This window comes from Cuculus canorus, chromosome 4 (genome assembly GCF_017976375.1).
Source record: "Cuculus canorus isolate bCucCan1 chromosome 4, bCucCan1.pri, whole genome shotgun sequence".
In the NCBI taxonomy this organism is placed as follows: Eukaryota; Metazoa; Chordata; class Aves; order Cuculiformes; family Cuculidae; genus Cuculus; species Cuculus canorus.
Genome location: NC_071404.1, coordinates 68556844 through 68583016, shown reverse-complemented (window position 1 = coordinate 68583016; position 26173 = coordinate 68556844). Strand labels below are relative to the sequence as shown.

General features: G+C 35.6%; 1 long non-coding RNA gene across 1 annotated transcript; it reads right to left on the bottom strand.

The window, feature by feature from the left end:
• Positions 1–21442: 21442 nt before the first annotated feature.
• On the bottom strand, positions 21443–25286 carry LOC128852070 (uncharacterized). Its single transcript, XR_008449680.1, has 3 exons — positions 24909–25286; positions 23606–23776; positions 21443–22613 (listed from the first exon to the last, which is right to left on the bottom strand). It is a non-coding gene; the product is annotated as an uncharacterized LOC128852070 (long non-coding RNA).
• Positions 25287–26173: the final 887 nt, after the last annotated feature.

The window sequence follows — 26173 nt, the reverse complement described above, 5'->3', positions numbered from 1 at the left end:
TTTGTACTACCTTATTTAGATTGGCCACAGGGAAGGGATGCAGGAAGGACTAGAATTTTGTTTTTTCCATATCATCCTGTACCATTGAGTCAGATACTCTATTACTGTCAAGCAAAAATACTAACTTGCTTTATGGCTAGAATACCAAGCTACTCTATCCGGAGCAAGAACCTAACCTCATATTCTCATTTACGTTCTCTATTCAGAGCCTCAGTTCCTACCAACTTCTGACCATCAGGAGTTTTTACTATTCTCTGAAAATAAATGATTGGTTATATAGACTGAAACCAGGAGAACACCGTGTTTGACATTACCAAGTAAGAGTCTGATCTTGGTGCTTTCATAGTTTCTTCAGAAAAGATACCACAGAACAAGTATGAATTACAATGGCCATAGGTTGTCAAAGAAGAATGTCTTCCTGGGTGCAAGCTTCTGCTGTTTTTCAACTGGGATTCCTTAGATGAAAAATGTCTCAGGGAGTGGAGGGTTGCAGAAAAATTAGCAGGAAATCATGTAAGCTGACCAGATCCACCAGCTAATCCAGAAAAACTGAGGGGCTCTAAGAATCTTGAAGTATTTTTATAATTACTAGTATGTGACGAAATGGAGTATTTATATTAATACGATATGAATGTAATGTTAATAGCATATTTCATAGGCAGTAATTGAGTGCAGACTGATAATCACACAGGTATTTTTTCATAATTCATTCATGAATTCTAGTCCTTTATAATAGCATTTTTTCAGAGGCTTCAGTCATAAATATATTTCTCAGTTTTGTCAATTTAATAAAAAAACACTGACTTAATTACAGAAAATAGTTATAACCATATGTTCTAAAAATAGTTTTTAAAAATCAAACACATACAATGTAGACCAAAGGGAACCAAGATGAATAACATATTACAGTGTTATGTAGTCAAGAGCAAAATAAACTATTTCCATGATTAAGCCAGCTACTGAATTACTGTACTGTAGTCTAAATCGATGCCTTTAGTGCAGTTAAAACTAGTATGGATTTATATTCTTTGGAGTATTTCCTTGTTTTATGTTCTTAAATTTCCAAATGCATATGTAAAGTTTTCTGGAAAAAAAAGGTAAACCCAAAGTCCACCAGTGCACTTTCAATTGAACATCTTCAGAAGACTTAAATTTTTCTGCCTGTAAATGAATCCAGTTCAAGACACCACAGGAAAAAAAAATACTCCTAGCGATAATAGAAATGTTTCTTTTACTAAATGATGTCTAAATGAGCTCTTTTTGTTTTTCCATTAAAGTATTTTTCAGAATGGTGACAGTTGTTCCAGAATTCTTTTTCTCCCAAATTCCATACAATTTTTTTTTTTTTTTATTCAGGAATAAATTCATTGCAGGAAAGAGAATCCTTCCTATTTAGCTTATGTTAAAAAGGTCATGAAATTACCCACTGTATAACTTTCTCCTGATTCCTGAGGGCTTAGCCTTTTCCCTAATATTCATATGTTTAATTTAGTATAGGATTGAAATCTTTGAATAGTAACATCTATTTCCAAAGGTTGTTTTCAATTATCTTTATTATTAATCATTCAGACTCTCAAATACCATTTTCTCCTTCCTCTCTTCAACATCTCCCACACAAACACACACCCTTATGTTCTACAGTTTTACTTCAGTCACTATTTTTTTTCCTGGTTTCTCTCATATTTCTGACTGCTTACTCTTATCTTTGATACGGCTCTAGCTTTCTGCTGAACCATATCAACTTACTGGAATGAACACAGGCTATCAACTTAAAACTTCTCTTCCCCTGAGCAGATTTCAATCAGTTTTCTTCCACTTGGCCTATAGTCTAATTTTTTTCAAGTCTAATTTCAGCTTTAATAGTAATGTCTCAACAAAAAGAAACAAATCTGTTTCTGAAAGGGAATAAGAAGCAAATCTGTAGAAATTATAGAATGTAGAACAATTCTTTTGCAGCTCATGATTGAGTCTTCTTCAGTTTCTAACACGTCTCGGCAGGAAATGTGAGAAAATAACCTATCTTAGCCTGAGATAATAACTTCTTTTCTGGTTCACTTTTTTTTTCAGTGGTGTTTCGGTTTCCTATCCTACCTGACAAAATGAGAAAGGATAGCTGGAGGTTGGAAGTAAACATATTGTTTAAGACAGTAAAAATGTAATGGAATACTGTTCTGGCAAAAGAACCAAAGATCACACAGCTGATGTAGACATTAAAAGTTACGGTTGTGTTGTTGACAGCAAGTATTACCCTCTTCGAAAAACACTCACTAGCAAGATAAGAGAAATAAAATTACTTTGGGCTACTTGCCTTTTTGATGTTGTGTGCTACTTTTCTCTAAGTGCTTCACAAGAAAACCCTAGACTTTTCTATGCAGGAGGGAATGTATATCTTCTTTCACCTGTACTTGCTTCACTGAGTTTTTGACCTTGGAGTTCATCTCTGCATCCTGCAGCACAGCAACAGAGAAGCTGTGCTTTGCACATTTAGGCATCACACTGCAGTACTTTTTAGGTTCGTTCCTCCACTGGGTGGCATAAGCAAGGAGAAAGAATAAATAAGTAATTATGAGAAAAGAATCAGTCAGGATTACAGATAAACTGAAGCCTTATGGGATTAGCTGAACAATATGTGTACTTCAAAAGTTGCAGAAAAAAGACAGAACTGCTAAAAAGTTGGATGGAGATGGGAGAACTATATATGAAGTAAGGAGGAAGGATGTATCTGGTACTCTGGAGAGAGTGAGGAAATGGCCCATGGAGGAGACAGGTGAGAAAGGTGGCAATGATTCCCTTAACAAGGTGGTAGTGGAAAGATTGCATGTAAGGGATCTGAAAAGGAAGAAATGCAGAGGGAAAAATCATTGGTGTGTACAACTAACCTGATATTAGAGAGTAAAAAGCCTGTACCTTTCAAAAGGGTATGTGTGTTTACCAAAAGGCTGGGACTTTCAATCACCTTCTATGTGAATATGCCAGTGACATAATTGGTTTACTTTTGCAAAATGGATATACAATTATGCATGAAATTTAGCAGCCTCTTTTCCCAAGAAGTGGTTTTATTTGATTCTATAATGTAATTAGATCAATCCAATATTCAGGTACAAATCCCTTTTCCCCTTTTAATATTTGTACATTCATTTGTGGAATCAGTATATGCAGCAGGCTTTTATCCAAAGGCAAAGCAACATTATTAAAAAGACTAAGCTGCCATAGCCTGGAAGGACGGTTGGAAACCGCAGAAAACTAAACAAATTTCACTGTTTATTCACTGAGGTCAAACCTGCAGGCATGAAAACTGTATTAAAGTGCATTTTTAATTTTTAATTTCACTACTATATGTCAATACATAAAAAAGTCACAATATCTTTTTCCATTTCAACAAATATATATATATATAGTGGAAAAGCGTGCCTACTTACGAGTATATTCAAAATGTCTTTTAAATATTGGCCGGGAAAAACAATGTTGAAGAAAACCCAAGGTTTTTGTGTCAAAACAAAATGTGTACAAACCAGTCTGGTTCTGTACCGGGTTTGTGTGGCAAAGTTTTGGTAGCAAGGGTGAGATGGTGTGTGTTACAGGAATAGATTCTGTGAGAACCTCTGAGAAGCTTCCCTTATAACTGACAGAGCCGATGCTAGTTGGCTCCAAGATGGACCCACTGCTGGCCAAGGTCATCGGCAATGTGGTTACACCTCTGGAACAACATATTTAAGAAGGAGGAAAAAAGACTTGTGTGTTTTGCAGCCAGAAAGAGGATTAAGAATGTATGAGAGAAATAATTCCTCAGACACCAAGGTCAGTGAAGGAGAAAGCGGAGGAGGTGCTCCAGGCACCAGAACAGAGATTCCCCTGCAGTCCCTGATGAAGACAATGGCGAGATTAGCTGTCCCCGTGTAGCCCATGGAGTTCCACAGTGGAGCATACACCCGCAGCCCAGGGAATACTCCATGCTGGAGCAGGTGGATGAGCCTAAAGGAGGCTGTGACCCCACGGTAAGCCTGCGTTGGAGTAAGCTTCTGACAGGACCTGTGGCCCTGTGGAAAGATGAGTCTACACTGTAGTGGGTTTGCTGGTGGGACTCGTAACCCCTTGGGGGACCCACGCTGGACCAGTCTGTTCCTGAAGTACTGCACCCTGTGGCAAAAACCCATGCTGGAGGGGTTCATGAAGAACTGCAGCCCATGGGAAGAACTCATGTCAAGAAGTTTGTGGGAGACTGTCTCCTGTGGGAGGGACCCCATGCCAGCACAGGGGAAGAGTGTGAGGTGTCCTCCCTGTGAGGGAGAAGCAGCAGAGACAATGTATGATGAAGTGACCACAAACCCCCATTCCCATCCCCTTGCACGGCTGGGTGAGAGGAGGTAGAGAAAATCGAGAGTGAAGTTAAGCCTGGGAAAAAGGGAGGGGTGGGGGGAAAGTGTTTTAAGATTTAGAGTTTATTTCTCATTACATTACTCTGATTTGATTGGTAATAAGTTAATTTCCCCAAGTATACTCTGTTCTGCCTGTGACAGTAACTGATGAGTGATCTTCCTTGTCCTTATCCCAACCCGTGAGCTTTTATATCACATTTTCTCTCCCCTGTCCAGCTGAGCAAAGGGAGTGACAGAGCAGATTGATGGGCACCTGATATCTAGTCAGGGTCAACCAGTCACGAGTCCATATCTCAAGAAGAGATTTATAGGCCTTAAAGTATAAAAATGTAAGCGAAGCAACAGACTCCAGCTCTGAAAACATCTATTCTTTGGTGACTTCCTCCAACAGTAAAACAAATGCCTTTCTTTTTTTTTTTTTCACCTTTCTGAATACTCCTTGTCCCCCATTCTCCATCTTGTGTCAAGAAAAGAAGATGACTGGAGTGCAGCAGGCAGGAAAGCAAATGCCTTTCTTGTTTTCACTGCAGTATACTGCATGTAATTTTTAGAATCTCTTTTATTGCCAAAGGAATGTACTTGGAGATCATGACAACATTGCAGCCTTTTTTCTTCTGTCAAGCACATCTGAGTTATCAAATAAAAGATTTGAGATTATAGCTGTCTGAGAAAGAAAATTAAAAAAAGCCTCACAGAGAAGCAGGCGCCGCAGCATTATATATTCCAACTGTACACTGTGCTATGCATGGCCAGCTGTAGCAAGAAAACTGCTTATTTTAATGTTACACATTGGTCTTCTGTGCAGTGTCACAGCATTACAACATCTAACTTTCCTCCTCTGTCTGCACTATTTGCTATAACCACCTCATACGCCTACTTATTGACATTCTCTGTTCTCTTGAAGCACCTTTTGCTGAGGGAATATGCATTGTTTTCTGTTTGTTTACAGGCAGTACGTACTTCATAACTACAGCTATCCCTCAGCACAATTCCATTTTCTCAAATAACACAAGTGCTTAAGCTACCAGTTACTGTAGAGATAATTTTCACTGTTTATTGAAGAAAACACAAACTTGAAGTTAAACCATAATATTTCTAGCAAATGTTACAGTGGGGAAAACACTATGTCTGAAAGCATGTAGGAAGCATTTACCCATTGTTTTCAATAGTTCTGATCATAAAATGATTCTGCTGTCTTTTTTTGGTGTAGTGACATACACTAAAGAACATTATGCATAACCCTGCACAACCTTGAAACAACTGATATTTATAAATTCAAATTCCATCCATGCCTGGATAAGTGTAATGGAAAATTTCTCAGTCATATTATGATCTTAAATAGGAATTTGAACAAAGATTCGTTTAAACAAGGTGAAAAATACCACATATTAATATTGTCTTGAAATGTCTCATCAACTTGTTCATAATCACACAATCATCTTAAAGATTATCATGTTTAGGTATTGTGATCTAGAAAATAAATAGTATAAAGAGCTTTTCTATTAAAAAATGGGATAATTATCCCTGCGTAAGAAGCAAAATCTTCATTCATGCTGCCCAATATATTCTTTGGAGGTACTTCTACCAAATGAAAACCTTTCTGTTAAGCAATGTTAAAAGCAGATACCTCCTCTAGCATCTCTGACTGAGGGTTCCCTCCTTGTGCAGCCACTGGAGCCCAGGCCAGTGCACTCAGGGTCCCAGTGTCTCTGCCCAGGCTGAGGGACGTAGCAGCTGCAGCTTTCCCATTTCCCGGTTAGACCAGTAGTGAAGCTGAGCATGAATGGAGTAGCTGCTTCATACCCACTTACACTGGTACCCTCCTTAGGAGCTGGCACTTAGTCCTTGCAGTGCTCACACACAGCACAGAGAGTGAGATTATGCAGAGAGATAATTAAGAAAGGATTTAATAAGAAGATAGGAGAGACTATAGTGATCAGACACAGGGCTTAGTCAAACAAGCATAGCCCAATTTTACAACCAACCAATCTTTTTTACACCCCTGTCTATTCCTCCTTTATTCCTCCCTCATTCCCACGCCCTCTATATTCCCTCATCAATCTGCCTACACCGGCTGAACTCTGCTTCTGCAACATTTTGAGCCTTCAGGTTCCATTCTGATTGGCTGCACTGACCTGGTTGCATGCAGTTTCTTGATAGCCCATCAATTAGTATGACTGACAAGGTTTGTTTCTTGATTTTGTCTCCGGTATATTTGCCTGTCAGGTTTGTGTTATTTAGGTTATGGCTTACCTGTTTTTCCTTATTATACCATTTGACAAGGTCCTCAATCAGATAATCTTACTGAAACAAACATATCCAACATCCCACGTGTAGCAAGGGAATAAAAGTCCTGTCTTGTGCTTGCACTGTCACTGTCCTGTGGCATGAAGTGTCACGAAGGAAAATGTTGCTCAGTTCAAACGTAGAGAATAAAAAAATCTGATCATGGAAAGGAACACAAAGATAAATGGGATCTATGGGAAGAAATCCTGTAAATGAGGAAGGAAGTGAGTAAAGACGAGAACTGAGCTAGTCTGCAGGGGATGAAAACTGGTATTCAGGGTAAGGAGAAGCAAGGAGAGCAACAAAGACAGTATGTAGTTCCTGTAACCTTCTGCTTACAGTGAGAACTCCTCCAGATCCCCCAGTGAAACTTGGTACTCTGATGATCTCCATGAACAGCGAAGATGTGTGAATCCTTCTAACAACTTGTATAGTTCATGACTGCCAAAGAAGAGATACACTCAGAGGAAAGTCCCTAGCACTCCGTCTGCTCTGTTAGTTCAAAGGCCAGAGGTCTGCACTGGGGATTTAAAGACTCTAGTGTTGTTGATGAGCTGGTTATGAGATGTAGTGGAATGTTTTTCTGTTCCTTGCTTGAATATATGTCCAAAATGTATGTATTATGTATGACTGTTATTTGATATTAATGCAATCAATAAATACAAATTAAAAAAATCTTCTTTTTGTCCCAACCTTACATACAAGTTTCCTCAAAGATCTGTATGAGGTCAAATTTTAAGAAATAGAAAAGTTGAGATAATGTCCATAACTAGAGTTTAATTTCATTGCACATATTAGTTGTTAATTGATGTTTTCCTCCTTACTTCTGGAAAATCACTCTTATTCATGAGACCTTTACAGATAATGTACTAACATTTCATAGTTGTATACTCTTTTTTTACCCGTATCTACTTTTTGTTGAATATATACTAAACAGAAGAAGCTTCAGAAATACAAATAAGGCATCTGTATCTAGACTGTAGCCTTCTCCTTAACAGCCCTGTGAAAATGTTTTATTCCAGATTTTATAGACACTTTTTAAAGGCTTTCCTTTTCTAGTCCTTAAAGATTTGTTTTGTAAGTTTGTCCCCTACAGATCCCAAGCCAAATTCCTGAGTATTTAGAAGAAATAGAGAATTCAGTAGTGCCCAACTATCCTGAGTGTGTTCACAATTAAACCATGCCAGGCACACAAAAAATATGAAGTTATAGACACCCCAATCTGGGTACCCAAAACTAGTGAATACATCTAATCTTAATTTCTCTGCATGGCCATTACCCATCTGCAAAACAGAGATAATAAAATCCCTTAGCCTTATGAGGATTTTGTGAATATAAAGTAGTGCTTGACATTATATTAATGAGTCCCATTTAAAAAAAAAAAAGCACAGAAAAATCAATAATTTCTGCTTAAACAGTGCAGGCTGAATAGTTTGAAGTCAATAAGGCATGTCCACACACTGAAGAAGGACAAGAGAATGAAATACTGAATAATCCTAATTAAGGAAATATGGTCCTTGACTGAATGAGTCAGGGATCCCATGTAAAAAAAATACTCCGTGATGATGTAATTAAAGGCCATTATAATGCATAAGCCCAAGGGAGCCAAATGGAGGTTGCACGGGCAACTTTAATTTTAGTGTTTTCTAATTTGAGTGCTTGACTTTGTGACCTTAATATTTTTTTTAATATAATTTTCTGGGTATAATAATAATTACTTGAGTAGGAACAGATAAATTAAAGAATTATGCAAGATTTTCAGATGTGACCTGAAAAGCAATGGGCCTTAGGCAACACAGAAGAGAGCCTTGAAGCTGGCAGATGTTTCAGAGACAATGAGGAGGCCATACTATTGCAGTAAGAAGACAAAGGTATGAATGTAACACAAAGAGCTTCTCAGTCACCTGATTTTTAAGTGTTTATGACACTGACATACAAAATACTTATTAATTTTACTTTCCCAACAACACCACATTCAGTCACACTCCTGAAGCTCCATCTTAAAAGTAGAATTAAAGTCCACTGAAACCCCACAGTTTTCTATAAGCAAGGTATTTTTCAACAAGACTTTTTCTGAGGAGTGAACAACTACAGTTCACCAGGTTTTGTTACCTACTAAAAATCATGAGACATATACAAAGCTTTTGCTTTTGCCTCGGAGTGCTCCTCAGAAGTGTTAATGATGATCTTACAGAGGAGATTTCATGAACATGTTTTTAGTATCACCTTTTTTTTTTCTAATATTTTGTATATTTTTCTGTCTCATCACAAAAATGCAATCTCATTGCAAAAAAAAAAATAAGGAAGGCGGAGTGATCAGCTCACTTTTTAGTAGCTGCTGTTTTTCCAGTAATATAAAAAGACAAAATAATTTATTTTTAAAAGTGCAATAGCATATTTTTTCAAGGTAACAAACTATTACTTTGTGGGAGAATAAATGGAAAAAACAGTTATGCTGCTGTGTGTTGCTTAAAGTTCAGATGTGGCTTTAAAAAGAAGCAGATATTTAACAGATGAGTCTCAAAGCTGTTTCTCAAATGTGTCTGGTATTTACAATGCTTTATATATTTCCAGCACTTTCAAATGCCAACAGAATATTGTTTTTCCACTTGTCTCACAACTGTCCGTATATTAACTAAGGATCATGCCTAATGCTGATTCCTGGCACACCTCTACTAGCTCCAAACGAACTAAGTAGATCATACGGCTTAGAAAACAAAAGACTTTGCCACATCTGTTTTCCAAACAAAGTCAGCAAATGACTGCTTGAACAGTTGTGCCAAGACTAAGACAGTGATGCTGGATGTTACATGAGTACCTGTACTCCTTTCTGAGCTATAAAATATATTCAAACTCTTTTCCTTTCTATTTGCTATTGCCCTCCTTGCCCTGTGTCCCCCACCCCTCTGCCTCTCCCCTAAAGCAAATCTGAAAAGAACCATTTCTTTCGGCAGTAGCACCTGATTATGCCACCTTAGAACTCACAGAGAAAATGCCCACAGACTGAGAATTATAGTACCATGACAAAAAAAAAAAAAAAAGCCATTACATCAATTAGAATGATTTATCCTTTACAAATTCTCTGCAGTAAAGTGAACACAAATTCTTGCACAGTAAATAGTACCCACAGCAGCAAATCAGAAGAGTTGCTACAAATGTTACGGGATGAAAGGTACCTGTTAGATCTGGCAGAAGGAGAATCCAGATTTGAAATTGGGGGGTACTCAATCTAGGCAGCCACAAATCCAACCCCAAGCAGCATCTAAAACATAATGTTCACGCTCAAATTAACTTCAGTTCACAATGTGTCCGCCTAACAGGTCTGTACCCTAAGATTAGTACTCATATTAGGAGATAATGCTGAGGCAACAAGATTCCCTGAATGAACTGACAGAATACACCGAAGAGACCATGGCATTTGAACAACCACATTTGTCCTGGTTTTAGAATGAGGGAAAGAGGGATTGGAAAATGTCCCGAATATTGCGGAAATGATATAGAGATGTTAAGACCCCAATGTAGTTATATGCTTATGCGTGTCAATGCAGACATAAATTTAGTTCTTCTAGAATTGGAAAAAAATTAAAATCCAAAAGACATCCTGAATCTCCTCCAAATAGCTAAAAATTACTGAGCTGTATTAATGTTCCTATTACATTTTCCTTTTTAGGAAAAGGGGAGATGTGGCTTTCAAACCTCAACAGTCTTAAGTCGTTCAGAAAGTTCTCTTAGTTCTTGTGAAATATATTCATTATTACTAAGGCATTATTACTTAACAGCCAAATCCTCCCCCAAAAAATCAAAAACGCCATGAAATAAAACCCCAACCAAATCCTGTCTTTTTGACTCCCGGCCCAACAAATTCCATCCCAGTCCACATCTGAGATATGCAGAGAACATAATGTAGTAATTGCTAATGATACCTTAACTGCAGCGTGCCTATTTCATTCAGTAGATCATATTGGGTTATTTTGATTTTAAACTGCATTGAAGAAAATAATAGATAATTTAAGATGCTTAATTAATCTCTAACATTAATCTGATTCTCATCATGAGCAGTGTGAACAAGGTAGAAAAAGATTGGACTAAAATCCAGAGCATTTACAGAGATAATCCTGGCTTTGCAAATAATTCCCTAAAAGACCATAGGCACTTCTCTTAACCTCTTTACGTCTCAGATTCCCCATCATTTAAAAGATACAAGAGCATTTGCAATAGGGCTTTGAAAACACAGTCTTGCAACATAACTACTCACTATATTCTTTTGAATTTCTGCACCATTTCCTATGCAGGAAAAACTATTTTTTTCTCCATGATGCTGAAAATTATGTGAGAACAGAAGGTTTACTCTTGAAAAAATGAAGACTCAGGAAAACCTGAGTTTATCTAAGTGAAATCATACATGAAGAAGCAATTCATGCCAAAGCCACGGAATACAGTTTGTGAATTAAAAATTAATGAATTAAAACTATGAAGAAAATGAGAGGAATATAGTTTTCAGGGTCTCCTAAAGCCAAACGCGCACAATATGCTGCAGATGCTTTTGAAATCTTGGAGTGACTGTCAGCATGGCAATCGGAAGTATTACTCTCAATCTTCAAATACAAACTTTGTATTGCATATTAATTTCTTGTCTTCTGCTCTTTCTGAGGAAGATTTCTTTATAGTAGCACAGAAATTTTGGAATGACTGATAATTCAAATTGTCTTAACACTATCGTGCAGATTGAAAACTATTTGAAAGGATGCAAATAGAAACAGCATTAAAATCTGAAAAAAAAAGGAAAATGATCTTTCCAATTTGTGTGAGGACTGATACCAGATATTAATTAACATCTAAAGTCCTGCAATAAGGAATGCATAGCATGTTAGTGACATGTATTATTGATACTAATCCGAAAAGCCATATGAACATTAATGATAATGGAAAAATTGCACAGAAGAGATCTAGTCAGATTGGAAACCTGGGTAGATAGTAAAATGAGAATTTCTTGCAAGACAGTGCAGCTATGGAATATTCCTCAATTCTGGGGAGAGATTTTTTTAGGAATAGTAATTTATTAAATGTCAGATATGATTCAAATAAGATGGGATCCAAATAACACTAGTTGCTTCCGCTTGATTTTTCTCTCATTTATCACTCTGACATGTTCACAAGGAATCCTGAGTTTACTTTAGCAGAAACCAGCAGACAAATCTATCTTTGAAAAAAAATTAAAATCAACCACAAAAAAAATCTCTTATGTGTTTTCCATTATAGTTCCAGCATTTAATCTTGTTCCTGATAGTCCACTAGATCAATCTGGCTTAATCACCTTAGTTATGCCTTTTATACCTTTGGATTATCAACCTTTTCAAGCATTATACATATCCTACTCTTTCTGATTACACGAATCACTCATTTATACTCATGTCAAATTTCATGAGCAAGCATTACTGCAGCATGATTACAGTATTAGAATTTAATTTTGCACTTGTTAGCCACAATAATTCTAGAAAGCAATACGTGTACTACCTTCTCCAAAGTGTAATTCCTCATTTTTCATCTTCTAATAAATAAAGGTACTATATCCTCTTTAAATGTATATATTATTCAATTTATAATCTATAGAAAATTACTTGGCTTTCCCTTTATTTTACTAAAAAACTAATAAAATTATATAGAGTCATTATGTTTTTGAAAATAACAATGGGATCCAAATTAGAAACGCAACTCAGAAAAACTAATTAGATGATAGCCTAGGTACTTTCTAAGGTCTTGTGTAAATAGCAAAAGAAGATTATGTACTGTGGGCTAACTAGCCCAGATACAGCTGCCCAGGCCTTTGGTCTAAATGTGTCTTTTCCGTTATGTGAGAACATAGACCTTAAATGATGGTGGAATAACTTGTACAAACTACCCTACTAAGGCAGACCAGAAGTTTTTCCTGTATAGGATAGCTAGTAAGGGCTGGAGCTCTGGATTACAGAAAATGATTGTAAGATTCTTGAGAAGGATGCATTTTTTTTTTTCCCCTGTTCTGTTCAGGTTTCCAAGAAGTCTTATGTAAGAGCAATATCTGCTTTTCAGATCCTTTCCTGTGCTCGGATAGGAAAAAAGGAGAACTTGTCAAGAAAGGAGGAGAAGGACTTCACTTAATATGATATGATATGTATGTGATATTTTTATTTCTAATTTCTTGTGCCTTATTCACACATTATAAACTATAAATATATAATTAAACCTCAGAGGATCAGGTAGAGTGTGAACACAGTTACCGAAGAGACTTTAAGAGAAAAACCTTAAAATCTGTGTATGTAATTTCAAGACTAGCTTAGTGACTCATAACAGCATAACACAGTGTGTCAGTGCGTCATGTTGGTCTATCCACACAATTCCATACTTTAAATCTGGTTTCCATTTTGAAGAATTTTAAAGATTATTTCATTTTCAAAATAAGACTAGTTGACCAACAAACAATTAAATATTTTGTGTTTGAGACCAGGATTTTTGACTTCATTGATAGAATTTTGTTTTCTGTTTCACCTGTGTTAACAGCAACAAAAAAAAGATTGTATTTCAGCTTAATTTTTAACATATCAAAGAAAAACTTTTGAGAAACCTTCTCTGAAATACTATTTGTATAGGTTGTTGAAAGTGTAATATATTGTCAAGGAGACAAATTAAATGCTGTTGATTGTTTCTTTTCAGTACCCTAAGAGATTTTCTGTAATATATACTTTCACAAATGCTAACATTCAGTTTACCAATTTATTAAACCTAAAAAGAATATTTCCTTATTAGGTATGCTAAACCTTGACACAACAAACATCAAACAAGCAAGGAATAATTGACTTCATTATCATAAACCTCTCATTTACCAGTATACATCATATTTCTCTAAGGTCCTTTTATATTACATAATCATAAACTGGTAGGTTTGTTTTGAAGGGGGTTTTGCTTGGCTTTTTCTTTTTGATTGGTTTTTAGCAAAAAGTCTTTTCCTGTTTTCTTAGTCATAATTTTTCCAGTGATGTAAATGAAATCCTAAAAATAATATTTCATTCACTGTCATAAAATTATCTCAGCACGTGCTTATGTCAAGAGGGATAATTTGCCAGGAAGAAGTGAACAGGAAATGAACACTCTTAGCCAGCGCTATTGTATAGCACCACCTGAAGAGCTACGCACTTTGTCCTAAAAACAGCAAGACTACAAAAAATCAAATTTCAGCTTTGTCTCCTGTTCTTTTATTTATATACCAGCTTTTTAATTCAACTTTTATAGTTATAATGTTATCTTACAGTAACTGCTAGAAATATCAGGGTTTAGATATAGAAGAGATTGCACCTGAGGAATGGATTGGATGTGTTGGACTCTTTAGAACTGTGTTTCAGAAATGAAGATTTTCAGTGAATGAATATTTATATGTTATATCCGATAGCATCCTTGACTGCAATAGATGTCAAAATATCAATCACTAATAAAAGGCCTGCTATATTTACACTGGGATTCAGATTTGAACTTTCTCCAGAAAAATCTGATGTAAATAGCTGAACACATTGATTCAGCATTGAAATAATATTAGTTACTTAATTTTTTAAATGTATATTTAATGCCTGCATGGTACTGGATTCAATAATAGTGTATGAAATTTCTTTCTATCTGAACTGACACAAGTACAATAAAAAGTCAATTACAGGAATATTTCCTAAATTAATTATAAAATATGTATTTGAAATTTAACTTAAAATCTTCATTCTAAGGCTTGTTATGCGAAACTGTGTTAGTTTTTTTTCAAATTCTTTTCATATGACTTTTATTTTACCAAGAGGACTCTTTTGAATAACCATTGGCAATATAAATGTACTTTTAGCCCTGCTTTCCTGAGAAAAAATATGAACCTTTGGAAAAATTCCTTTAACAGTTTCAGATTAACTAATAAGTAGATAACATGTAAATTATGTCTTTAAAACATCACATTTTACATTTAAAAGACTACTTTCTCCTCAACAATAATTTAGCCTCTTGACCGAAATCTTGATGGTCATCAAACTCTGGGCTGAAAACCTTCCCCTTAGTGCATCTACATCAAACCTCACATATCATTAAACACGTAAGTGAACTGTTGCTAACACTTTATATTTAATCATTAACAGTGTGGTTTCCCTGAGCCTTGGTTATTAGAATAAGGAAATCTGGCTTTAAAAAGCTTTTGGTATTCATAATTATGAAAAAAAGTATCTAAAAATATTGCATAAATATTTTTATTACTTATACACCATTATAAAGAAAGCTAATAATCTTGGGTGGCTAGAATCAAGTAATTTTTAATATCTGATTTCAACAATATGTGTATGGATCATCTACATCACAAGACCCACAACAAAATAACTCCACAAAAAGACAAAACGTGAGTTTGCTGGAGAAGGGACCCTGTGGTGGTTATAAACAGAGGCCATACAGGTTCATTTCAATGCTTTGTCTGGAAATTCATGGAATATCATTTCTTGGGAGAGGCATTTACTGAGATATGGATTGTAAATATCACTTATAAAGCGTTTAATTCTATCTATCCATAAAACCTGTTACCTTCTCTTTAAAGATAATGTAGTAGATTTAACTTGATTTCTTCTCCATACTCCTTGTTAGCTCTTATTCATTACCCTTTTTTCCTAGGTGCTGGCAAGGAGTTTAATTACGTCATAAGCTAAGTTTTATTGACAGCACTATAATTTTCTTGCTGTTACTCTTTAAAGTTTCCCTTAAAGCAAAAAGACTTTTTTTCTGCTTTTCTGGAACTTTCCGTGTTATCTTTGAGAGATCAACAGTCAGCCTCTGAAACCCTGCTTTGGAAACCTTTGAATCAATTTTATTAAATATAGCCCATTCAAACCACAACTTGTTCAAGTACCCAAATTCATCTTTCTTTAATCCGGTACAAAATATTTGTTGTTGATAATAATTGTGATACTCATATTGAAAATGTTCAACTGCATCAGTTGGCGAAGACTGAACAAGAAAATATTTATTAGTTTTTTTTGGCATTATCATTCAATGAGCTTTATGGACCACTGAGCAGCAGACCAACACTATCCTTAGTTTGCCTTTTACTGCTAGTACACTTATTATTTATTATGGTTTATGTGCCCTGGTACTTATATTTCATGTTGTCCTTTGGCCTTTCTCTGACTTTGTCCATGCATGCTCTTAAAATAGAGAGAATTCCAGTATCAAGAAGAATTTTATTATTTCTATGGAGTCTGTTTACATTTAGGTAGTAGTAGGGGGAATAGCTGCAAATGAGATGGGACAGGGAACAGATAAATTGGTTTTATCCATCACATAAAATTCACTTATTCTCTGAAACAAGATAGCTGTATCCAAGCTGCTTACTGCAAATGGTCCTTGGCCGATGCTAAAGCCTAACAAGGCCATTATTTGTGACAATGGCTGCTGCATGGATGGCAGGAATAGTGATTTAACAGATCTGGGTTCATGTACATAACCATACCTGACTGTTCTGGACTATGCACCCTCTCATTATTGGTGTAGAATTAAGAAGTTATTTACTTATAAGGATGTTTCTTATTACAGTATTTAAGTGAAGATAATCAGAATTGAGATCACAAAAGTCTTTTTTTAACTTATCACGCATTACACCTTGCAAGAAGAAAGAAAGGACCACTGTGAAGGCCTGTGATTGTATATTGTATTAGAAAATGTGCACTGTAGATCATGGGATTTCTGAGACTCCTAAAAATCAAGGCAGAATGACATGAAGCAACTCATTACTTCCAGGTTCAATTTACTAAATAACTTATTCTACAAACTAAGAACAGAGCAGGCTATTCACCTCTTGTGTCTTAAATCAGACTCCAGACGTTTAAGGACCTCTTAAGAAAAAGAAAGAAAAGAACTTCAGAAAAAAAATCTAACCTCGGGCAATCATTAAATACTGAGAAATGAGACTAGTGTAACACCCTTCTGGTTTGCTTCCCTTTCTGGAGGAAACCTTGTACTCAGAAAAAAAAAAAAAAGGATTAACAGAAACAAAAACCATAAGGATTCGAGCTCTTACATCCATAATAAAGCAATCTCATATCACTAAATTTCCATCAGAACTGTTTAAGAGCAGAATGGCTTCTATATAATGCAGTTTATAGAAAGTCTGGCTTTCATCATTATGTAACTCATAGACAAATAGAAACTAACCTTGGACTTCAGTTTTAGAGGAAAACAAACAAAAAAAAACAGAAAAGAAAAACAAAACAAATATCAGCCTTCTCAGAAGCTAATTTAAAAGTTACATTGAAGGAAATAAATAAACATAGGTCAGACTCCATAGTGCCCATTCCATTTGGACTACAGTCCCAGCTACCACTGAATAGACTGTTGTAGCTCTACTGCTTTAAAATAGACTATTTCAATTGGAAAGGACACAAAACGATCATTTAATTCAACTGCCAAACACTGAACCCACTAATGTTTCATTAGGTACTCCAAAAATTCCCTAGCTGCCTACATTTCAGCTAGGCAAACCTGCATGATGCATATATTTACCAACAGTTATATGGATAATACGGCTTCATAGCGCTAATACAACAGTGCAGCCTGATGTCCCCCACAATGCTAAGTCTCAACAAGATTTGAAAAGCAAGTTCCCTTCAACTATAGTATAAACAATTAAACATGCAGAGAGCACATTTAATTTCATCCATCCCAATGTCCTCCACACTCTCTCTTCTCCTCTGGAATGCCAGAATTTAAGTGTCCATTCAAAATCAATCTCGAGGGAATAATTAAGCCTAGTAGCAGGGAGGGTTTTTTACGTTGGTTGGTTTATTGTCAAACGGAAAAGAAAGAAAAAGAAATTCCTTATGTTAGGCCAAGAGAACTCCACAGTGGTGGTTTCCAAAGTGGGATAAGGCTTTCCAGTGAGCTGTTTTACTCCTGTGAACTCTACTTAAGCTTTCTGTATGGTGGATAGGGGAGCATTGGCACCAAATATAAATTGTAGAAAAAAGTTGGGCACTGAAAATTAAATTTCATAATTCAGTGTTTCATTGTCCCTTGTATGAACCAAATCCATACCATCTAAATAATTGATTTGCATAGATACAGGTTTAGAAATAGAAAAAGGTGCATGCACAAGTTGAGGTAAACTTGAAATTGTCTGAAAATTGTTTTGTATCAGTAGAGTTAGACTCAGACAGAGAAAGCAGCTGTAGGAGAGAAAAGAGAATGGAAGCATATGCTCTGAGTGCATCAAGAAAGGCAGATATAAAGATGCTAAAGGAAGAGAACTTTGTTGAGAAGAAAAAGTAATATGAAAAAAACCCACAACTGAGGGGGAAGACAAAGTTTTAATAAGTTAGGCAAATGATTCTGAAAATGGTGTTAATTATGCCTAGCATCATAAATAGCAATTAAAAAAAGCAGGAACAGTGGATGCGATATAGACGTTTTAAGTTGTCAGTGTAACAGAAACTGCATCACATCCCATCATCTAGGAACAATTACCAGCTGTTGTCATCAGCGGAAATCATCCTTTCTTCACTATTGTACAGTACAAAACCTATGTCCAAAACAACCTGCTGCTATTAAGAAGGTGAATGGAACTAAGAATACAAAGTTCTATTTTTTTTTCCCCTCACTCTTCTGCAATCAGAACCTTATCACTTCTCTTCCTTTCTCCATGCTTTTCCAAATAATTTCTTCCCTAAACTCCTGGTACATCCCATCTGCCCTACTACTAGGATTACATTTTACTCTGTGTAAAAAGTTTTGGACTGATTTATAAGAATTATTCATAGGGAATTCTAAACAAAACAGATGATTATATTTTGGAAATTGTTCTGGTTTATATCAGGTAAAAATATATTTCTACTGACTGGAAAGAAGAGAAATGGAGAGGGCAAACTGTGGCAGAGGATAATCTACATTCTGGAGCTGACAGAACTTGACAAGAGTAAAAACTCTATTTTCTCCTACTTTTATTAAATGAGAGTCCTTTTGAGGACTATGATATATGATGATATTTCAACCATTATTCAGCAAGACATAGAACAGCAAAACAACATAGGGCAGGATGTCACTGATATAATCAGCACCATTAATACCATGATGATTTGACATTAAATGCAATTATGAGGAGACATTTTTATGCTGCTACTTTTTTGTTGTTACTGTTAGTTTAATAATCTCGTCTTTGATAGGCATGTTTACTCATACAGACTTTGTGTCTCTGTCCTGCTGAATGGGAATCTGACATTCAGACACAGATCTAGCCTCCTGCATTTCGATCTAATGGAGACAAACTTAATATAGTTAAATAGTAGGCTGCCAGCAGCCCTTTCAAATCAATTTATGATCTCAAATGGCATTATCTTAAAGAAGATACATTTGTATTCTTTCATTAAATCTACTTTCTAAATCTAGTGGTTTATTTTATGAATATGTGTAGACACATACATAGTGGCTGAGCAGAGAATGGCTACAAAAAACTTCTTTACACAGGGAAGACTGTATTTGAAGATTTATTTCAATAATTATGAGAGATTGCCTTAGCTAGGCACAAATATATAAAAAGAATCACTCACAAAAATAAACCTGAGAAGACTACTTTTGAACACAGACACATAAACTCCTTTTTTAATAAGTAAGTTAAACTTTGGCTAGGAATTATACCCACTGCTTGTTTACTTTATATAATACTAAAAAGTAAGGATGTTTGTGTATCAGAGCATATATAATAAGTAATAGTCACACCATGCAGATGAAAAAAAGAAGAAAGAAATACATATAAATATAGACAGTAAACAAGCAAAGTATACAGAAAGTTATGGTATGAAAAATTCTTAGAAGTAAAGAATAAGCCTGCAAGACAGAAGAAATAGGTTGACTATCCGGGGACCTTTAAGTACAACAAAACTCACCAAGAGATTAAACTCTGAATTTCAGACTAGCAAGAGCCACTCTGCTCCTAAAAAGCAATTTAGAGTATTCTGATTGCTCTGAGAGGAATTGCTCAGGCAGCTGGGGATTTCCAGAGCACAGCTATGAGCTTGGGCGATGATGTAAAGCTGGCTATATTGCCTCTGCAACACCTACGTATTCCCTTCTGCCGAAGAATTTCTCAACCGGTTACGAACTATTCACCTGAAAAAAACCCACAATCCATTCCCATTTCTATCATAGATTTCCTCTATGACTGTGGACTGCTTGGTCTACAGGGCAGGTGTAAGTGGTGGAAGATGGGAGCATTTCACAGCTGCCAGGTTCGGAAGCATCCTGGGAGGTAGGGTGGTATTGTATCAACCTGTTGTCCCCTTGTTCTTATCATTCAGCATCACTCTCCAAAAGGAAACCAAGCACGTAAGCATGGAGATGTCCAGGGTCACTATGATGGTGGGGAAACCTGAGTGCTGATCTAAGCCACATCCTTTTCATAGTGCACCCTATCTTCATTGCACTGACGGAGCATCAATATGAATGAGGTTGGAGAACCAGCCTGACTGAAAAATGCCCATTTTCTATAATGGTCTTTTTTAAATTAGAGCATGTCTATAGTCAGCCACAGAAAACAATATGCCAGCTCAGGCAGGGCTGGAATAAGCTGTTTACAGGCCAGAGAGCAAACTTAAGAGACTTCAAGCTATCTGAAGATCTGCTATCAGAAAAAGAAAAAAAATAAAAAAAAAAAAAATCTAAGGGTCCCTCTAGAGCCTATTTTCCTTACTCAGCATTCTTTCAATGTTTACATTTTACCCTATAGTCAAAATGTTCTGTGAACAGATAGGAAATAATGCAGAAACACTAACTTTAATCTGCCACAAAATAGGGTTTGTTCCACAGGCTGTAATTTCCTTTATATCATTGGATGCTTAATAGACTAGACTAGACTATTTCAGTGGGAAGGCTCCCACAATGATTGCCTAGTCCAGCTGCTTGACCTATTTAGGGCTGACCAAAATTTAAAGTATGGTATTAAAGGCATTGTCCAAATACTGTATTGGATATTTTCCACAGTTGCAACAACATGCCTGCATAAATATTGGAAATGCAACTAGAAAGCAAAGGCTGGACAAAAAGCTAAATTTTTCAGAACAATGAACAGGTTTACAAACTCCTCAGATGCTAAACACACCCATCTAGATTTATTTCAGCTGCACGAAGACACCAGTAGTATCCGTACTGATGGGCTTGCAAACATGACACTACATCTACAGAAGAATAGTGCCTTCTTGTTGAGTTAATGTCTTAAATTGACTTAATATATTATTTAAATTGGAGGTAGATGCCTATGTTTTGGCACTTCCATTGCTTTAACCACATCCTAATTCCATCTAAAATTATACCGCTCAATTAGGCTAGAAAGATGTAATTGCTCATCTCTAAATCACTAATACAATGGTAATATGATATATATGAGAGAGCAACTTTGATTTTGGCCTTTGTTTACCATTACCTCTTCTCTTTCAGTTACTCCAAAACAGTTATACCAGACAAGAAACAATGTCTAAGTAAAAAATTTTCTCTTTCTGCTGCAGGTTTTCTAAAAATCTTTATAAATTGCAATACAATATAAATCTGATGTTTTAATGTAAATACATAAAACTAAAACTAAAACAGAAGAAACAAACACCAAGCTGTTTTCTGAGTTTGCTAACAATATCTTTTTACATATTCCTGAAGAAAGTCAGAGCTGGACTTTCAATCTGCTTATGACTGAAATCCACAAAGTACTGTTTGTTCTCAAAGGAAACCAAACATCTGTGCAACTTGAGCAGTGTCTCATCCTTGTTTCAGCTGCTCTTTCTGATTATTTTGCAAGACCACACAGTGATTTTTTTTTAGTTCCACTCCCCCCCTCCTTTTTTTGAGGCGTTTTAAGTAATCATGTTTTACAGGAGGGGAAAAATATTTTAAAACTTAATCACAAAATTATATTCACACAGGCAAAGTCCCTTTGCAGTTGATGATTTTTCTGCATAGAGGCTGAGCTGCAATGAGCATTGAGTTGGAAGACCTGTATTAATTTGACAGGATGTGCAATCCCACATCATGACATACAGGTCCATGGCCTGGCAGATATAGGAACATGCATCTGTATCCAGAATCATCAACTTCAATGAAACTTTCCCTTTGAAAACTGAATTGGGAGATCAAGGACTGCATTGTCTGGGGTAGGGTTGGTTGGGGATTTTTTGTCCTAGAGACCTAAAACCATAACAATCCTACTCTTTGAAGAGTAAATTTATTTAAAATTTCTACCTGCTTTTCTCCAATCTACCATCCAGTTCTAAGCAATTGTTTACCCATTATCTTGATCAGCCTACTTAAAGTGAGGATGAAATTATGCTTTCACTAGAGTGTGGCATTTAAAAGGAATTTTCCAATTTGTTTTGTAAAGAATAGACCTACATTTTATTTACTTTTTAAAAGCCAGCTGTTATCTTTTCTTTCACTTGTTGAACACTTTTCCTTATCCTCTCATTCATTATAGTCTTTCTGAAGCAGCTGACATTTTTCACATGTTAAATAGTACAAAATACTTAAGCTTCTGGGTGGATCTAGAAGCAGATTTCCTGGCAAATCAAGTATTTTTTCCATCAGAAAAAAATATTTGGCTAATGAGAAAATGTTACGTTAACTTGAAATATATAACATTTGCCGCCATCCAGTAGCACTCCACTAGTTGTGGTTTGTCTGATACTGCTGTGGGTTGTCTGATACATGTTGACTTGATGCTTGATGGCAACATTTTGTGTCTGTTGGACAGGGTCATCTTAGGATAGCTGAGTATTTCCTGGGAAAGTGAGAACCAGACCAGCTTCACAGAGCTTTTTTTTCAGATGCTGGGCACCTGAACTCATATTGTTTCACCTGTTCCAAAGCAGCCGCTCAAGTCTTCAGCCATCTTTAAGAAGATCAAAAATCAGGTGTCTCATGACCCAGAATGTCCTAATTCTAGAGAAAACAGATACCTGCTTTTGAAAGATGAAATTAAAAAAGCTTTGTTTAATCTTTAGCATAGAATGGCAACAGTTGTAAAGTACATGAAAGTTAGTGTGACAGCTAAGTAATTTACTACGTTTAGTTAAACAACAGAATTATAGAGATTACAAAGCAAGAATTCACAAGTCTATTCAAATCTTCAAATTACACAAAGGCTTAAGAAAGATACACATATATACTAAGTAAAATAATTTGCTATTGACCTCTATTTCATTTCCTTGGTCATATTTTCTGTATTGATTTTGATTTTGCAGTTTTATTCAATTTTACGGTAGTATTCAGAGAAGTGATATGACATATCTCACACATGACTTTTACCTTTTTCTGTGTTTAGACAAGTTAGTTAATCTAAAAGCAAAATCTCAAGGATGTTCAAAAATATAGATGGCATTTTGATGCTTACCTCAGCAATTTGATTAACATTACTATTTGTCTCTGTAAGTCAGAATTATACTTCACATTTCCATGAATATTTTCTCTCTGATTGTTTTCAATTGTTGCCTTAGGCAGCCTCTAGTTACTTCCAGTCTTCTTGTTTTCTTCTGAATTTGAAGCCTCACTAATTCTTTTTTTTCTGTGTTTTTCTCTTTTGGATTTATCATTTTGAGCACTGGCCATTGAGGCAAATTAATTTCTCTTTGACTTCCCATGAAGTACTTTGATGGGTTACCTGTGGTAGGCATATTATGTTAAATAGGCTTTCTGCCTTCAGATTAAAAGATTGTGATTATTCTTAAATCAGTATGATACTGACTTTACCCTTTGAATCTTGTAGAAGAAGACAGAATTTAGCACCCCAATTTGTCTTATGCCACTGGGGTATAATTGTGTCAAGGACAATCAACAGCAAATTATTTCAAGTGATTTATTTTTGATTTTCCTTTCTGCCTCAAAACTTACTTCCAAAAGCAGATATTAGCAAGGCAAGTTTTTATGGCACTCACTTAGTACTTCCACGGCATGTGGGGAAGCAAATGCAGGAAGAGCCTGAAAGCATTGACACCCCAATTTCCACTCAATTCCTCTTCCACTGGGCATGGCAACCACTGCATGTTTGGAGCTTTGCCTTGCAACACAGAGCTGAAATGACAGTTCAACTGAGGTGGTGACCGTTTCTGTAATTTATATAAAAATAAAGAAATGACAAACAAAAGCACTTCTATTTATCTTTTTCATCCCCAAATCCCACATATGCCAAGGAGGAAAACACCTGGCACCATATTTCATCAATGTTTAACACAGCCTCTTCTATCTAGTGTTGCCTTACATTCACCTAGCTCAAGAATTGTTCTCAAAACAGCATTCAGTTTCTCTTCAGATTGTATTATCTACTCTTCGTGTACAATTTCCTGGAGAAGAACGGAGTTTCACCTGACCAAACAACACAATGGAAATCTGTTACTTTTCTTAGTCATGTCTTTCTTCTCGCAAGCTATCCCACTAAGCAAAATTTTATACATTCTAGAACAAAGAGATAGTTCTAATTGCTGCTAAGAGAGCTTATACTTGACAGCTCTAACTTAAAACACGTTCCTGTAGAAAGTTAATAGTCATTTAGGAACCAGAATAGCATGAGTATGACATAAAAATATCATAGTTTCATTTGGATATAAATGTAAAAGAAAACATTTCAACATTTTAATATCTTTATAAGTTGAAAACTTTTCAGAACTTTTAATTTCAGATAATTTCGCAACACAGCCTGAAGCCTTTTGGATAATTCAAAGGAGTTTAAGTGTACTGTAAATTATCCATATTTACAAATATATTATTAAAAACTGCTAATCAAGATGTTTCCTGCACTATTATAATTTTTAATGAGTAATAACCATTACAATATTTATCAAATGCTAGAATTAAATAGGAATTCTGTGTTCTACAGCCATATATTAAACAAAAGCTCTATCTACTGTTTTCTTTCTCATGCTTCACACAGCAGAAGAATGTAAAAAGGTTGCACAGATTTTCAGCTAATGAAAAAAAACAAAGCAAGCCATAAACGCTCACTTGATTCCAGATAAAATAAATAAAAATAAAATAATTAGCACATTATTCTTGTGTTAAAGCTTGTGAACTTGCGGAGTTGTTCTCCTACTAAACGTTCCAGAGAGAAAACGAAATGCTGTTTATAGTGAGTGTTAGCCGGTTCAGGCAATGATGTTTGTATATCATTCATACCCTTCTCTACTCAGCATTTAGACAGGTTAGGTTATTTTACTGTTTTTCTATTAGGTGAAAATAGCTTACCAAGCTTCTACACTTTCATTCTGGAGACAAGAAAACCAGTTCCTTCTGACTCAGTGTTCCAGGAGATCAGTCCATCCAGTGGATTTATTCAAGGAAACAGCATACTGTTGACTTCTTTAGCTGACTGAAGACTGAAATCGATGGATGCCTCAAACAACATTCTCAAAATCAAGCATAGTCTTATCTCAGTAGGGCTCAGATCCCTTTCCCCTCCTTGAGATTTTCATTTCAGGCTGTAAATTAGTGCTAAAATATTAAAATAATCAAGTAATTAATATTTTCTCAATAAATTATTATTTCATCTGAAAAACACTTTCAAAATTTCAGTGAGAAGGAAAACACATTTTTCAGTCTGCTTATGCAATTTTTAAAAGAAATTCGCTATTGCAAGTCTTTTGATAACTTATGTCATAACCAATAATATATTCTCTTCTCTCTTTGTTCCACCAAGGCGTGATTGCTGGTAAAAAAAATCCTAAAATTGTAATGAAGGTTTATCATTCTTCTTTTATTCCTGCAAATGATGCAGCCATAATTATTTGGAAGCATAACTTCTGGATGAAAGTATGAAGTCTGATGAAAAGCCCTAATGAAAAAACAGAGGAGAATATATTTTATCCATGCCTTTGCATGTGCAGAAATATTCTTACATCTGTATGAATATTTTGAATTACTCTGCTAAAATCTTTGAAAGAAAAAGCAATTTCTAAGGCTCCCTATGCACCTTCAGGTGCGTAAAGGGAAAGGAAGGAAGAATTAGAAAAGACTATATTAGTAAAGTTGACTTCTATACAGTTCTAAAAGAATCCCTTACTTGGCAGTTTTGTATTTGAGGGCCTACTGGGCTAAAGAGGGTCTTTTAGAAGCTCATTATGAGATCAATCTAGTTTAAGAACTGCTGAATCTTTTCAATGATTGCATGGCATCTGGCCTGAAACACCTCAGGATACAGTCCGGCCGTCAAAGAATGTTGAATCTTCCTTACAAGATCTCCAGTTATAGCCATACTTGTGGGACACAAAATGTTAAATGTTGTTGGAGAAAACCAGTTTTTCACAAATGCAATGCTATCATTTATTTTGTGCAATCCCCCAGATTATCTACATTTATAAAGAAATTAAATTTAGAAAAATTACTCTAGTTTCACATTTTTGGCACATTTTCAAGCAATACTTTCTAAAAAGGCATCATATTTTCCCTTCTATGACTGCTAAAAGGCATTTTCTTGAATTGTTATGGGAAGTGTATCAGTCGTCTTTTAGATA